General features: G+C 51.3%; 1 protein-coding gene across 5 annotated transcripts in view; it reads left to right on the top strand.

The window, feature by feature from the left end:
* The window catches only part of Kcnab2 (potassium voltage-gated channel subfamily A regulatory beta subunit 2), an 87,134-nt gene that overhangs the window by 12,454 nt on the left and 59,701 nt on the right, over positions 1-14,979 (top strand). The window contains exon 1 of one of the 5 annotated variants that reach the window (XM_037203244.1): positions 9,379-9,400. The exons of 2 other annotated variants lie outside the window; for them this stretch is intronic. The gene's annotated coding sequence lies outside the window, so the exon portion shown is untranslated. Of the gene's footprint in view, positions 1-9,378; positions 9,401-14,560; positions 14,851-14,979 lie in introns of those variants that run through there. 2 more of the 5 variants (XM_037203243.1, XM_037203246.1) reach the window with 2 other exon arrangements.

Genomic DNA, 14,979 nt, shown 5'->3' with positions numbered 1-14,979 from the left:
GTGTTCCTGAGCTTGTGGACACACAGCCTCAGCCTCCTCCTCACATGCATTTGGCGTCTATCACCTCTTCTTGTAAGGACATTGTCACTTCAGGTAGGGACACACTGGTGCAGGGTGAACTCCTCTCGGGGTCTTTATCTTAAAGATCTCCACAAACCTTGCACCAGGAGAAGGGACTTAGATGTGATCTTGGGGTGATGACACCCACTGCAGCAGGTTCCCACGACTGATCTCCACCACAGTGCCCACCCCCTCAAACACACACCTTAGTGTTCCATCTGGAAGCTTCCGTGGCTTAATTCCTAGTCTGGAGATCATTTTCCCTCCAGCAGGAATTGTAAATCAAGTGTTGCAGGCTGAGAAGTGAGGTGGAGTGATAGAATATGGGAATCGAGTGACGTTATGTGGGATCTTGTCTCAGGAAAAAAAGAACCAGCCCTGGGGCCCATGCCATGGCTGAGTGCCCACCCCATGACTAAGAGTGGGACTCATCATAGGGTCTCATCTGCCTGTTCCAGCTGGTAGGTTTGGGAGGTACAACCCCTCCTGATTCCGGAAGCTCAGCATCCCAGGTTGGGGCAGGCCTGGCCATCAGTGAAGAGGTAGTCCCAGCACAGGTGACAAGCCACAGCATCCCATGGGAGCAGATGGGAGCACTAAGGTATAAACTTCCCATTTAGGAAGCCAGGCTGGCTTCCTCCTAGGAGGCCAAATTCATGCTGTGGACTTGAGGGAAGGCCCAAGGATAAGTGTCTTAGAGCTGGAAAGTGGAGCCACATCCGGTGCCAGAGGCGGATCACTAGCCACAATACCTGGCCAGTGTCCGGTTCTGCTCTGCCAGTGGAAACAGGGTCAGTGCGCTAGATTCTTTGGGATGGAGCCTGAGGGCCACCTCCCAAGCACTGACAGAGCTGCTGAGACATGGATGACAGCAGACTCTGGGGATCAGCCCAGAGCACTTAGCCTTCTTCCAGGCCAGGCACCTGGCTGGACACAGTGGCCAGAGTGCCACTGCCCAGGGATGCTCAGAGACAGGTGGCTGTCATCCAGCAGCTACTGCAGAAATTAGCATCATTCATGAGAGACACCAGCACTAGCCGTTCCCCAATCAGGCGTCTGTCCAGCCACTGTGAGTGCTGAGACTCAGAGGAATAGGTTTATCCAGAGCTCCAGAGAGCAGGGGACCCCAACCACACCTGGGGGCAGGGACGCTTAGTTGCTGGGTAACACCCCCGCTGAAGTTTCTATGTTAGAAATGCCCAGACTTTTCCTTCCCTCACCAAGGGGTACGCACAGTTAAAAACCACCCTCCAGCCAGACAGCAGCTTGTTCCGTCTGTCCATCCCTGCATGGGGCTGGGTGCTGAGCGGTCCTTGCCCCCTCCCGCGCCGTGCTGAGTCAGGCACTGGAACACAGTCTCCTAGGGACGACGGATTCTGTTTCCTCCCCACCCCCACCAGGCTTCTCCTGCTTTGGCTCACTTAAAATCTCAATCTGGCCATGAGAGGAGACTCAGCATTTTTTTTCTCCCTTTACGGTAGATGCTCCTGCAAGGAGCAGGAGAAACTTCCAGTCTCTGCAGGCATGTGTCTCTCTCTGCTGCTCTCTACCCCTGTGTGGGAGGGTGGTCCTCCTGCCCCTCACCCACCCCACCCTCAGCCCAGCTTCCTGATCTCCCACTAGATGTAGAAGTTCCAGCTCTGAAATTGCAGGCCAGGTAGACACAACCACAAGCCGGCCCGGAAGGGGCTGGGCTACTGCCTCCGTGGCCAGCATGCAAAAGCACTGAGGTGGATGGGTGCTGCCCGGGGTCCTCACAGGTTTACGTGGCTGCCTCCAGGGAGCAGGCAAATGTAGAGGCCAGGAGGCACTGCCTCTCTATTCTGGAGCCTGGGCCATTGGGCCCCAAAGATTAGTGGGAAAGACTTAGGTTTTATAAGAAAGACAGCAAGCCAAGTCCATGTCCAGCGATGTGTGATGGCCAGCCTGCTCCCCAGGGGTATATTCCCTAAAGAACAAGACAGCAAAAGGACAAAGGAGTGCCCTTCAAGGGTGCAGGAAAGAAGCTACAGGAGCAGGGTTGGCCAGAGGGACCTCGTCACAGCTGCCACTACAGATCTGCCGCCTGGCAGATGTCTCCCAACTTGATTGTGCTTTGGGTCCCCCAAGAGGCTCAGGGCAATCCTGCCCTGCTCTTTCTGAGAATAGTTGCAGTAAGCTGTAAGGCAAGAAACCAGGTGTGCCCACAAATAAGAAGACAAAGGCACCTGGGTACAGGCCACCCCTGAGAAGCAGAAATGGTCCATCTCTTTCCCAGAGCTGAAGGCCACACTGTCTGTATCCATGTTTGAAATGAGCCCAGGATGGACATCTGCGCCTTGGAAATAACACTGTAGGTCACTCAGATGACATTGTGAGGCTGGCCACTAATCCTCTGGGTCTGGGGGAGGAATCCTGGGCCATTTGTCTTTTCAGAGCAGCGGGAGGCTGGCCGGAGGATAGGACAGCTGTGAGGGTCAGTCCCTCCCACAGGCAGGAAGTTCAGTGATAACTCCATGGCCTGAGGTGGAGCATCCAACCTGTCCACTGTGGAGCTCTCCTTGGCATCACTTTGAGCAGATGAGAGGTGGAGATGGCAGGCAGTCTGGCTAGTGGGTAGAATGGGCTGTCTGCGTGTGTGTGCATGAAGTCAGGAGAGAGGCCCCCAGCCCTGGTCCCCCTAACAGAGCTTCCCACCAGGGATAGCTCTGTGCAGTGTCTTGCCGGGGTTCCCCCTCAGCGCTCTTGGTCAACTCCCTGTAACGGGAGGAAAGCTGACACACTTTCGTAGAAGGGGTTATAAATTTAGTTTTAAAGAAAAAGGTACTGCAAGATGACCTGGAATTCACTTTGTGCCCTGGGGTTCCACTCTGGCGGGTACATGCCTTCTCCTGAGAATTCTGAGAATGAGGTCATGAGGCCCATGGTCACCAGGGAGCATTTCTTGGCCCTCGGTGTCCCTCCCTCCCTCTGGCCCTGGCAAGTGGTTCTCTCGCTTAGATCTCTAATCTGATGATTCAGGGTGTGTGTGCATATCACCAGTCCCGCTTCTTAGTTTTCATATTCCCTTTATTCAAAGTTACTTTGTTTGTGTGTTTGTTTTGAGACAGGATCTCACTATGTAGCCTTGGCTGACCTAGAATTCTCTGTGTAGACCAGGCTGAACTTGAACTCACAGAGATCATCTACCTCTGTCTCCAAAGTACTGGGATTAAAGGCATGTGCCACCATGCACAACTAGTTAAAGTTAGTTTTTATTAACTGTTCTGAAACAAAACTTACTGTCCCTATACCAAATCCAGTATTTCTTGCCTTCCTTAAGATCTAAACTGAGAAAAGTAAATATAAATTTCAGACTTTCTCCAGTGAGATGAGACCAGGAGTACACAGGGCATGGTCTGACAGTCCAGCCTTGTGGGTCCTGGGGACCCCAGGACAAGCACTCAGCTCTTTTGTGGGAATTCTGCCCCTGCCGCCTCCAGTCATCCAGGTCCCCTTAGTTCGGGGGTAGAATGCTGATTGAAAGTCATCATGGTGTCGAGGGCAAGCTAAAGAGGAGAGGAACAGAGATGGTGACGCCCAGGTTGGACAGTCAGTCCCCTGTAGCTCTCATTGGCCGAGTAAAGAGTGGCTGAGGCAGCATCAGTGTCCCCAGGAACTGGGCTAGCATTTCATTGTCAAAGACTTAATAAACTAGAAAGTCATAGAGTGTGTTCTTTAGAAAGCACCGCTGAGGTCTGCTACAGAATGTCATGAATAGTTTTGGCTTTGTCATGGGAACGGCCGCCCCAGCCCTTGATCATACAGGATGTCTTTCAGAAGATTCAAGTAGACAGAGCATCAGGAATGGAAGGCGCAACTGCCTCCATGCTGCTGCTCACCCAAGAGAAACCACTGCGAACAGTGAGGATAGCCCATCCAGACCTGCGGTGTAGGGTCTCTGTAACGAAGCCTGTGAATAGCAGAGTTCCTGGTTCATGGAGAGGCCTGGCATCCCTTCCAGCAGCAGAAGCAGGGATAGGGGATGTAGACACGACAACCAAGGAGAGAAGTACACAGGCATGCCAGAGGCAGACGCATAAGAAAAGAGCAAACAAGTGTGCAGACGGGGGATGAGAACTGGAAATGTAGATGGCGTTTGAATGGTAAGCTAGGAATCGGGTTTGAGACAGGAGGTGCTAGGCAACCACCGAAGGTGTTGGAGCAAGTGATTCTCAACCTGTGAATCCCGACCCCTTTGGGGGTCAAATGACCCTTGCACAGATGTCACCAAAGACCATCAGAAAACACTGATATTTACATTACTATTCATAACAGTGGCAAAACTACAGTCATGAAGTAGCAATAAAAGTAAGCTTATAGTCAGGGGTCACTACAACATGAGGAACTGTATTAAAGGGTCTCAGCATTAGGAAGGTTGAGAACCCCTGTGTTAGAGTAAGACAGAGGGTGTTAGACTAAAATATAACAAGAGAGATCTGGTGTTGAGAAAAAGACATTGGTCTCTAAAGACAAATGGAAACCATAGTCCGAACAAGAGCTCCCAAAGCAAGTGGTAGAGGTGTTCTGACAGGAATGTTCCAGGGATACCCCTGTGGAACAAGCCAACGGCTGGAACATAGACTAGAGGGGTGGGCAACAGGTACGACCGTAGGCCCTTAGCTCTGAAGGCAAGAACTGAAGTTAGAGCAGCGGAATTGTCCTGGGGACCGCTTGGGAGGGGGAGTCCAAGAGCAGACCACTAAACAGAAGTACTGGGGAGAGAGGAAGGGGACTTGGGGTGGTAGAGGTAGAAATGGCAAACATAGAGTGGTGATGGTAAAGAAAGATGATGGAGGTCAGGGTGGAGACATTAGAGGTCGGAATGGTGGTGGTGTGGTGGTGGTGGTGGTGAAAGAGATAGGAAGGGTATGGTGGAGGTGGAAACGATCATGTTGAGGTGGAGATATTGGTAGTAGAGGAAGTGGTGGTGGAGATAGTTGTGCTGGAAATGGAAGGAGTGAAGGTAGTGAGAGTCTTAGAGATAGCCGTGATGGTGGAGATGGTCATGGTAATGGCGGTGGTGGTGTTTAATGTGGCAGTGGTAGAAGTGATGCTAGAGATGGTTATATGGAAGTGGTGAAAGTGGAGGTAGTCATGGAGATGCTGGTGGGGTAGAAATAGTGGAGATAGTCATGGTAGAGATGGTGATGGATATGGTGATTGTAGGGTGTGAAAATGGTGGTGGTGGTAGAGGTGGTGGAGGTGGTAATGGTTTAGGTGATAGAAATGGAAGTAGTGCTAATACAAAGTCATGGTGGAGGTGGTAGAGATGATAGAGATGGTCATGATAGAGGCAGTAGAAGTGGAAGTGATGATGGCAATGGAGATGATGGCGGTGGAGATGGTTGTGGGTCAAGGTAGTAGTGATGGCGTTAGTGGTGATAAGGTGATGGAGATGGTCATGGTGGTTGTGGAGATTGGTGGGAGTAGAAATGGTGGAGGTGGTCATGATAGAGATGGTGAAGGACATAGTGATAATAGAGGTGGTGAAGATAGTCATGGTGGAGGTGGGAGAGGTGGAGACAGTGATGGTGTTGGAGATGGACATGATAGAGACGATAGTGGTGGGTGTAATAGGAGTAGTGGAGATGGTGTTGATGTTGAGGTAGTGGAGAGGGTCATGGTGGAGGTGGAGATGGTTGTGGAAGTAGTGATGAGTTGGTGAAGACTCAGTAGAGATGGTAGAGGTGGAAATAGAAGTATCAGAGATGGTCATAGAGGAGATAGTAGAGGTGGTGGAGATGGTCATGGAAGTAGTGGTGGAGGTGTGTGTGTGTGTGTGTGTGTGTGTGTGTGTGTGTGTGTGTGTGTGTGTGTGTGTTCACATGTGGGTGTTGTCACTAGAATCCTAGTACCCCGTGCATGTTTCAGGAGCCAGCATCATCTATGGTGGGGACCATAGACCCAGTTGAGCCAGAAACTGAAAGCCTGGGGCCTGTGCAGCTGCCCTCCGCTGAGAAACTCCTCAGAGGGGACAGAAGACACTGCTGGATGCCCTGTCTCTCCAGGAGGAGCAGCTGAACATGACCTCCCACTGCTCTGCTTCCTACACTCTGCTTGGCTTGGGCCCCATGCTGACATCTGTGTTATCTGTAAGCAAAGAGCTGCTTGTCCATAACAAGGTGGCACACTGCGTACATTGGGCAGTGGTATGCAGGACACTGACCAAGGTTCAGGCCCTGTCCTGAGTCTGAAGGACTCAGCAGGAAATGAGACATACCCTGTGGTCATCTCTATCTCTGCACCTGATGCAAGCTCCCCACTCACACCTAGATTGCCCTAGTCTCGTGACAAATGGCTGACTTCCTAGAAGGACTCGGGCTCCTTGTGATCAGGATGCTCTGCTGGGGATGGCCCGGGACTCTGATTTTGAGGATAGACTTCCAGATCTGCTATTCACCCAGTGGCAGGGACAGGCCAGCTTTGCCTCTTGACACCTCAGTTTCCTGAGTTGTCATCATGTCTAATGATGGTGACAACCAGAGGGCAAGAATACTATAAACCCCTCACCCAGGCCTCACCAGGCCCCTCCCAAGTCACCAGCTGCTCTGCCACCCATCCCTACAGGGATCTGGTCCAGGGCTGAGGTTTGGAAGCCACCTTTCCTCCTTTCCTCCCTTCCGCTGTGGTACTCAGAGGACATCTCCTGCACGTCCCTGGACCCCAGCCACTCACAGTACGTTCTCAGTGCAGGTCCTTGGTCCACAAGACCCAGCCTTTCCTCCTCAGGACTAAACTACCTCAGCACTCAGAATTGTGAGGTCACCTAAAACCGAGGGCTGAAGCAGGAGGCCCCCTCCTTGGCCGGCACCATCAGAGTGTGTGGCTCATCTCTGCTAATCACGAGGTGACACAATCAGGGTTTAAAAATACTACATGCATTTAACTCAGTGCAAGAGAAAGAGAACACACAGTCTGTGTGAGCAACTCAAATCAAAAATAAATGAGGCAAAGAGTCTCCAAAAATAGTGCCGCATCAAAGTCGTCGCACGGCCAGCTGTCCTCAGCTCGGAGCCTCTGCCGATGAGCAGAGTCGCAGAAGGAAGCCGGGAAGATGGCTCCACGGCGTTCACTCCGGAGGAGGAGACTAGGCAGGGCCGCAGTCCTTTCATTAGAGTAGAATTGATAGCAAAGTGAAAACAGCGTGGAGATAGGCACCCTCGTGCTGTCCTCATCCCATGACCCAGCTGAGCCCAGAGACGTAGACAGCAGCGCACGGGGTTATTTGGCCAGGACCCTTCCTCTTTGACCTTGAGGGGTTCCCTTTCCAGACTCAGAGTGTCTCCCATAGAAGAACTTGGCAGCCCCCAGCTACACAGTGGTCAGAGCGGCGTGCACACTGAACATAATTGGGGTCTACACATCTGCCTTAATTTCATCATAGTGGGTGTTACCTAGTGTCATAGGGATTGTTGGGTTGGATTTTGTTCTCTGTGTTTTTAAGACAGAGTTTCTCTATGTAGCCCTAGCTGGCCTCAAACTCACTATGTAGACTAGGCTGGCCTTGAACTCACAGAGCTCTACCTGTCTCTGTGTTCTGAGTGCTGGGATTAAAGCTGTACCACCACACCCAGCCTGGGAGATAAAGACAGGCAGACATTGCAGTCAGCAGATTACAGCCCAATCTAGCCCACCACTTGTTTTTGTAAATAAAGTTTTATCGGCACATAGCCACATCTTTTCCTTTACCTACAGTCTCTGGTTGCTTTTGTGCTCCAGAAACTGACAAGCAGCATGTCCTTAAATTGTTGGAGTTCTGCCCTGTACTGCAGGGGTTTCCACTCTTCTTGCCAGAGATGGGAATCTAATTCATTGGGGGGAGGGGGATACAAGTACACACGTGTGATTGTGCATGTAGAGACCAGAAGCCAGTATCAAGTGTATTCCTTAATTTCAAATATATATTTGAAACAGTTCTTACTGAACATGGAACCATACCCAAATTTTTATGTGGACGCTGGGGATCCAAATTCAAGTCCTCATGCTTTTGTGGCAAGCAGTTTGCTGAGCCACCCTCTCCAGCCCCAGAGATGCTTTGCTCATATGCTCAGGACCCTCAGGAAGGTCCCATGTGCCAATGAGGACGAAGGTTGTGTTTGTTGGTGTTGAGTGTGGTGTTTATTATGCCATGGTGTTTATTATGTGATGTTTGTTATGTTGTTTGAATCTAGATGGTCTTATAATAAAAAACCCAGAGCCAGATATCAGAGTGAAAGCTGAAAGATCAGAGAAACAGAGCAGCTAGCGACTAGTTCTTTCCTCTATGACATCTTCAGTCTAAAGAGAGTGAGTTCCTGTTTCCTCACAGCTTATATACCTTTCTCTGCCCAGACATCATTTCCTGGGATTAAAGGTGTATGTGTGTCCCAGTGATAGGATTAAAGGTGTGTGCCACCACTGCCTGACCTCTCTGTCTAATTTAGTGGCTGGCTCTGTCCTCTGATCCTCAGGCAAGCTTTATTGGGGTACACAATATATTAGCACAGTGTTAGTTTTGGGCTTTAGAGGTGTCTGCAGTAATTAGGTTTCTCTGATGCAAAGAGCATCTTTGTGCGGGACAGTCACATGATCAGCCTCAACTCTCATCATACTGAGAAACACACACTCTGACGCCAGCACTCATCTGTCACCTATGCACAGCTTCGACTGCTGGAACAAAGAGGACCTCCCACTGATGCCCAGGATCCCAGCAGAGTCCCCTAGATCCTCATACCCACCTCCCCACTCTGTTCTTCTAACAGCTGAGAGTGAAGAGTACGTTGGATGGTACAGAATAAGGCTGAATGGGCCTGGAAGGAACCTCACTTCTGGGGACCCTCTCCCTGCAATGTGCTGATATCCTGTCGACTGGTAGATTCTGTGCATTGCGATAGAAATGTCAAACCTTGGACAATGGCAATACTCCCATTGTCCTCTTGGGCAACAGGGCCATGAAGAAAGAGGTTCCTTCCAAGCCACCATAGCAGAAGCTAGCCCAGAATCATATGGACCTTCTGTAGATTCCTTCACTCCAGAGTGTGGTTTTGGGTGGGGACAGGCTACATGCCGCCTGTCACGCCACCGCCGAAAAGGGTTTGCTTTCAGTACCGGATATTAAAGTGGATTAGCAAATCAAATCCCCCAGGAGAAGAGGAAGACACAGCGGAGCACCCAGAATGGCCGGAGAGCCGGCAGACACTGAAGACTCAGCCGAGTGCACGAGAACAAGAGAACCCAGTGACCAAGAGCGCCTGGAGACGGGGCAGAAGTGCACCTGTGTGCCATCTGTCCTCAGTGACCACAGACAGGTCCAGGTGTTAGATCCCAGAAACCAGGACAGGTATGTGGGGCTACAGGCCTGAGATAATGAGGGATGGAGATGTATGAAGCAGGTCAGGAGCATGGTGTCTGCAGGGGAGGCACAGCCCTTCGTGTGTGTGTCTGTCTGTCCCTTGGTCTGTCTCTCTTTGTGTCTGTCTCTTGTCTCCCTGTCTGCCTCTCTGCCTCTACTTCTCTTTCAATCTGTCTGTCTGTCTGTCTTTCTCTCTCTCTCTCTCTCTCTCTCTCTCTCTCTCTCTCTCTCTCTGTGGGGGGGGTGAATATATATGCGAGGGTATGCATGCATTGCAGGCATGTGACATGACACACGCCTCTTACCTGGGCACCGGGGGTCCAAATTCAGGTCGTCATGCTTACGCAGCAAACTTTTTATTGACTGAGCCATGTCCTAGTCCCTGCCTTTCTAGAAAGCTCTGTTCTAACCTCTGGACCAGAGATCTGCAGATTGTTTTCTGTAACTAGCAGATTGTAAAATACCTTAGACTTGCTGGCAGTGTGGTCTCCAAGGCTGCAGATTTTCAACTTAACAGCGCATGCTGTGGACAGAGTGTTAGGTATACCAGACGGGCTGATAGTAGGGTTTTCGCGATGTGGTTCATCGGTTCAAGATCGTCAGATCGCTCTGCCGTTGTGTGAAAGTCGTCGTCGACAACAGAAACAGGTGCACAGGCTGAATGTTTTTGTCCCCTCTAAGCCATGCATTGATGCTCTACCTCCAATGTTAAGGAGCAAGGTCTTGGGGGAGACCAGAATAAACAGGGCCCTGGGAAATTGAGCCCCTTGAGGAAGTCCGTCTTTACAAGAAGAGGCTGCCACAGCTTGCTCTGCCTCATGATGACCCAGCACAAAGGAGATCAGGAAACTGTCTCTGAGCCGAGAAGAGTCCTCACTGGAGGCCTGAGTCTGCCAGCACCTTGATCTTGGCCTTGTAGCCTCCAGACCTATGAGAAGGAAATGGCGTTGTATAAGACTCGTCCCTGGTATTTTGTTATAACAGACCAAGCTGAGACAAGCGAGTGTGGCTGTTACCAAAATTTCACTTACAGACACACATTTGAATTTTATGTAATTCTATGAGTCATGGAAGATGCCCTCTCTCTAGATTTTCTACCAGCCATTTAGAAATGTCAAAGTCAGGTGCCTGTTTTGTTCTGGCCCCAGTCAGCAGCAGTTTGCCAGCCCCACCCAGGAACGAAGACACAGGCCACCTCCTTTCACTGGCCAGATACGTAGTACTGACTACCCTGCACTCTGGGTGTTGATGTTCCAAAACACAACCAAATGTTGGTGGGGCAAGTGCCGGGTTCACCAGCTGGACGCCTGCTCTGCATTCACCAGCAAGTACGCCTGGGTGCTTGGCCTGCCTTTCAGGTTTGGGAAAGCTTCAGTGTATCAGCCCCCACAAAGCATGTTGCACAGCATCCGTCCAAAAGAAGTGGATTAGCCTATGGCAGACATTTGTGGGGGATCAGAAGCCCACAGCTTACTCTCGAGAACAGGATGGGAAGAGCAATGCCATATGGCCTCAGATGCAGGAAAGAAATGTCATGTAGCAGAGGGACCCAATTTGTCATTTGTTTCCAGGGACACGAGCGGGCCTGACAGGTCTAGGCGTAGAGAAGCCCATTTGAAATGGACACACAGAAGGACCTCTGTCGTCATTTCTGTGGTGCGGTGGAGTAATCTGTGTAGGGTCTTGTGGGACAGGGACCGTGCTTAGGAAACTGCATCCCCAGAGCTCTGTGCTGGACCCCAGCCCCTCAAGCTTGGGGAGTCATGTCACAGGAGCCTGGTTCTCTTGGACATTTTCAGATGTTCACCCTCACTGTGCTGGCCTAGAGGAATGTAAGTTACATCAAATCAGGTCCATCTGCTATTTTTCCTAAAGAAAGAAAGGAAGGAAGGAAGGAAGGAAGAAAAGGAAGAAGAAAGGAAGGAAGGAAGGAAGAAAGGAAGAAAGAAAGAAAAAAGTCAAAACCAGAAGGAAGGAAGGAAGGAAGGAGAGAGAGAGAGAGAGAGAGAGAGAGAGAGAGAGAGAGAGAAAGAAAGAAAGAAAGAAAGAAAGAAAGAAAGAAAGAAAGAAAGAAAGAAAGAAAGAAAGAAAGAAAGAAAGAAAGAAAGAAGGAAAAAAGTCAAAAAACCAGAGTGAGATGGCTAGTCTTGGTTGTCAACTTGACAAACCTGGGAAGACAAAACCTCACCTAAGGAACTGCCTCCATCATGCTGGCCTGTAGTTAGGTATGTGGGATGTTTCCTTGATCACTAACTGATGTAGGAGTGGCCCCTACAGCAGGTGGTGCCATCCCTAGGCAGGTGGGTCTGGGCTGGATAAGAAAGGTAGCTGAGCAAGCCAGAGGGAGCATGCCGCTAAGCAGCATTCCTCCGTGATTTCTCGGCCTGAATTCCTCCCTTGACTTCCCTCGTTGATTGGCTGTGGCTAGGGAGTTTTAAGATGAAATATACCCTTTCTGCCCCAAGCTGCTTTTGGTCATGATATTTATCACAGAAACCAAACTAGAACCCAGGAGATCCACTGTGATGATGTCACTTAGCAAAAGAGTTTTGGTGATTCCCAGATCAGCAGGGCACTCATGACTTGGGACAATCTACCGTACCATAATGGATTGTAACATATGGACCCTCAGCCTGTGCACGCCACCTCCCAAGCTTGGCCCAGCTGGGATACCCCAACATCATCTCCTGCTGCTGAAAGTTACAGCAGGACCTAGTGTGCAGCCATACCAGGAATGTCCCCTGCCATCAGGAACAGATCTTTCTAGAAGCCACACACCAGGACTCAGCTGCAGGCTGTGTCCCAGGCCTTCCCACCTGGGAGGTAATTTGGGAAGTAAGGTCATCGGCCGGTCCTGTCAGCAGACAGCTGCCAAGTTGTGTGACTTTATCAATGTGGGTTGAGTAGGTGAAGTGTGCTTGTAAAAGACGTGTCACAAAGCTCGTCATGGTAAAGAGCGGCTCAGTGGTGGTCAGCACCTTCATCCTGTAGCAAAGACGCCACCACTCCCCACCTCTGTGCCTCTTGGCCACTCACCAGCACCCTCCCTTACAACTCCACTCCTGTCTAAGTATGTCCTGTGCATGGACTCACAGTATCTTTTCATGGCTGGCTTACAGTCCTCAGGTGGTAAATTTTCTTTCTTTTTCAAGGAAGCAGTGCTCTGTTCTTCGGGTAGACCACATTTGACATATCCTATGATCATCCGTCCACGTCCACCTGACTGAGGCTCTCGTGAACACGGGTGTACAGACACTTCTTTAAGGCACTGGTTTCAGTTCTTTGGGGTTGCCTTCTCCTGGCTGTATAAAGTGCCCTGACAAGAGCAACTCAGGGGTCTTCTTTGGGCTCCCAGGTCTAGGGGAATCCAGTGTCTCACGGGAAGACGTCACAGCAAGCAGGAAGGAAAGAGAGCAGGAGCAGAAGCTGGCAGGTCACATTGCAGCCTCACTTGGGAAGCTGAGCGTGGCCAGGAAGCGGAGCTGAGCTGTAAATCCTTAAGGCCCAACCATGGTGACTCTAGGAAGGCTCCACCTCCAAAAGCTTCCACAGATTCCCCAACAGCTCTACCAACTGGAGACCAGGAGTTCAAACACGTACGCCAATGAGGACATTTCTCATCCAAAGGACAAAAGTACCAGACGTGGAATTGCAGGGCCGTGGGCAGTTGCGTTTTATGTTTCTGAGGGACCTCCAGGCTGTGTTCTACAGACTGAATGTCCATTCAGCGGCAGTGGGTGCCTCCTGTGTCCCAGCATCTCCCTGTTCTCCCCTGTTCTCTCTGGTTTCTGGTGGCGGCCATCCTGGTGGAGGTGAGGCAGTAACTCCCATGGTTTGATTTGCATTTCCTGGTGTATGGGTGTTCAGCATCTTCCCATGTGGCCATCTGTGCTTAAGAGTTCCAGTCTGGACATTGATCCCTTATCGGTTGTGTCATTAGCAGGTATTTCCTCCTTCTTTGTGGCTGTCTGTGGAGCTGAGCAGCTGGTGAGGCTTGGTGTCTGTGATATTCTACTTCATCTGTTGCTCCTGAGAGCTGGTCTTAGCCACCATGAATTACGTTAGCCCTGGGTAAAGCCCATGTTTGTAGATCTCTTCCATCCTGGGGACAAGAGGATGGCTGTACCTGTACACATCACAGAGTAAGGGTCACCTGTCCAAAGGCAGAGGCCCACGTGGGGCAGGAAAAGGTGCTGTGTGGACAACAGAGCGTGACATGAGCCCAGTCCCACTTTTCCTTGATTTGCCGAGTGTCCTTGAGTGCTATTTAATGTCTGTGGGCCTTAACAGTCCGTAAAGTCCAGCAAGGGGTGGCCATCCATGGACTAGACTGGTTCTGTGTGAGGGCCTCTCTTCCTCCCTCCCTCCCCTTCCTTCCTCTCCCTCATGGTCTCTTACTTTGTTCTCCTTCTTTCTCCCTCTTGTTCATCTCCCAACATCTTGGCTTTCTCACAGAACACTCAAAGTGCCTTTCTTTCTTTTCCCTCATTCTTCTCCCATCCATCTCTCCGTCTATCTTCTGGGACGCTCAGTATCACCCTTCTTCCGTGCAGAGCCTGGCACTCACGGGGAAGACGAAAACCACCTCCCTTCTGGGAGCCGTGCATAAGGAGTGGGCTGGGCTGGGGCTGGTGACTCAGACCTGTGCAGGTGACCGGCACGGTGGGAGGTAGAGTGTTCCAGCCATTCCTCTCTTTGCCTCCAATCAAAGAGTTTGGGGTCTCCCCTGGTTTCAGGGAGCCTGATGGAGCTCCCCACAGCAGGAGGCTCCCCCTGTAATCCATCCTTCCCAGGACACTTGTCTGCCCTTCCAAGTCAGTTGGTTCCTTGTAGGACAGGCAGAAACCCCTGACCACAGCCCAAAGTCAGCCAGGCCTGAGTTAGAATCCAGCCATGTGCCTGAGCCTCTGGGCCCTCTGGGCATCCATCATCTGTAGAAGGAGAGGTGGTAACGGAGCCTTTCCAGGGCGTGGGGAAGAGCAGATAGATGGCAGCTGAGCAGGGCTTCCTACAAAGCTGGCTCCAGTCAGAGGCTATCTTTAACATCACCAAGACTCACTAGGAACTGGCCCCTTCCACCTTGAGAAAGAGGCTCCCCCTTCTGGAGGGGCCCTGTAGACAGGAAGCAGAAACACAAAGGATGCTTCTACCCCACTGTAACTCTGTTCCCCCAACTGCTGTCCCTGAGGCAGCCACACTGTCCGCACACCAGGGGTGGCTGGGCTGTCCCACCAGAGGCCACGCCCTGGTGTCCCTTGGGGGCCCTGACTTGTTAGTCTCTGACTGTGCGGTGGCCGCACACGGGGCCCTGGAACTCGCTGCACCAACTTCCCGTTGGGCCTGTGGTCCCTGGTGGCATGCTGCTCAGCAGACAGTGACTCAGCCTTCCACCCGACACTCGGAACATGATCTCCTCTACAGGCCCCGGTCCACAGCAGGTACCCAGGGTGCTTTGGGGATGTGCTTTCCAGGGCAGGCTTTCTTTCTCATGTGTGGTAGTGCTGGCTCCCTGAGAAGACCGTGGAGCTACTGAATCTCCAGATACCTCCCGGGCTCCTTGTGGCCCT

This window comes from Peromyscus leucopus, chromosome 2 (genome assembly GCF_004664715.2).
Source record: "Peromyscus leucopus breed LL Stock chromosome 2, UCI_PerLeu_2.1, whole genome shotgun sequence".
Lineage (NCBI taxonomy): Eukaryota > Metazoa > Chordata > Mammalia > Rodentia > Cricetidae > Peromyscus > Peromyscus leucopus.
This window is presented reverse-complemented; position numbering and strand designations above follow the sequence as displayed.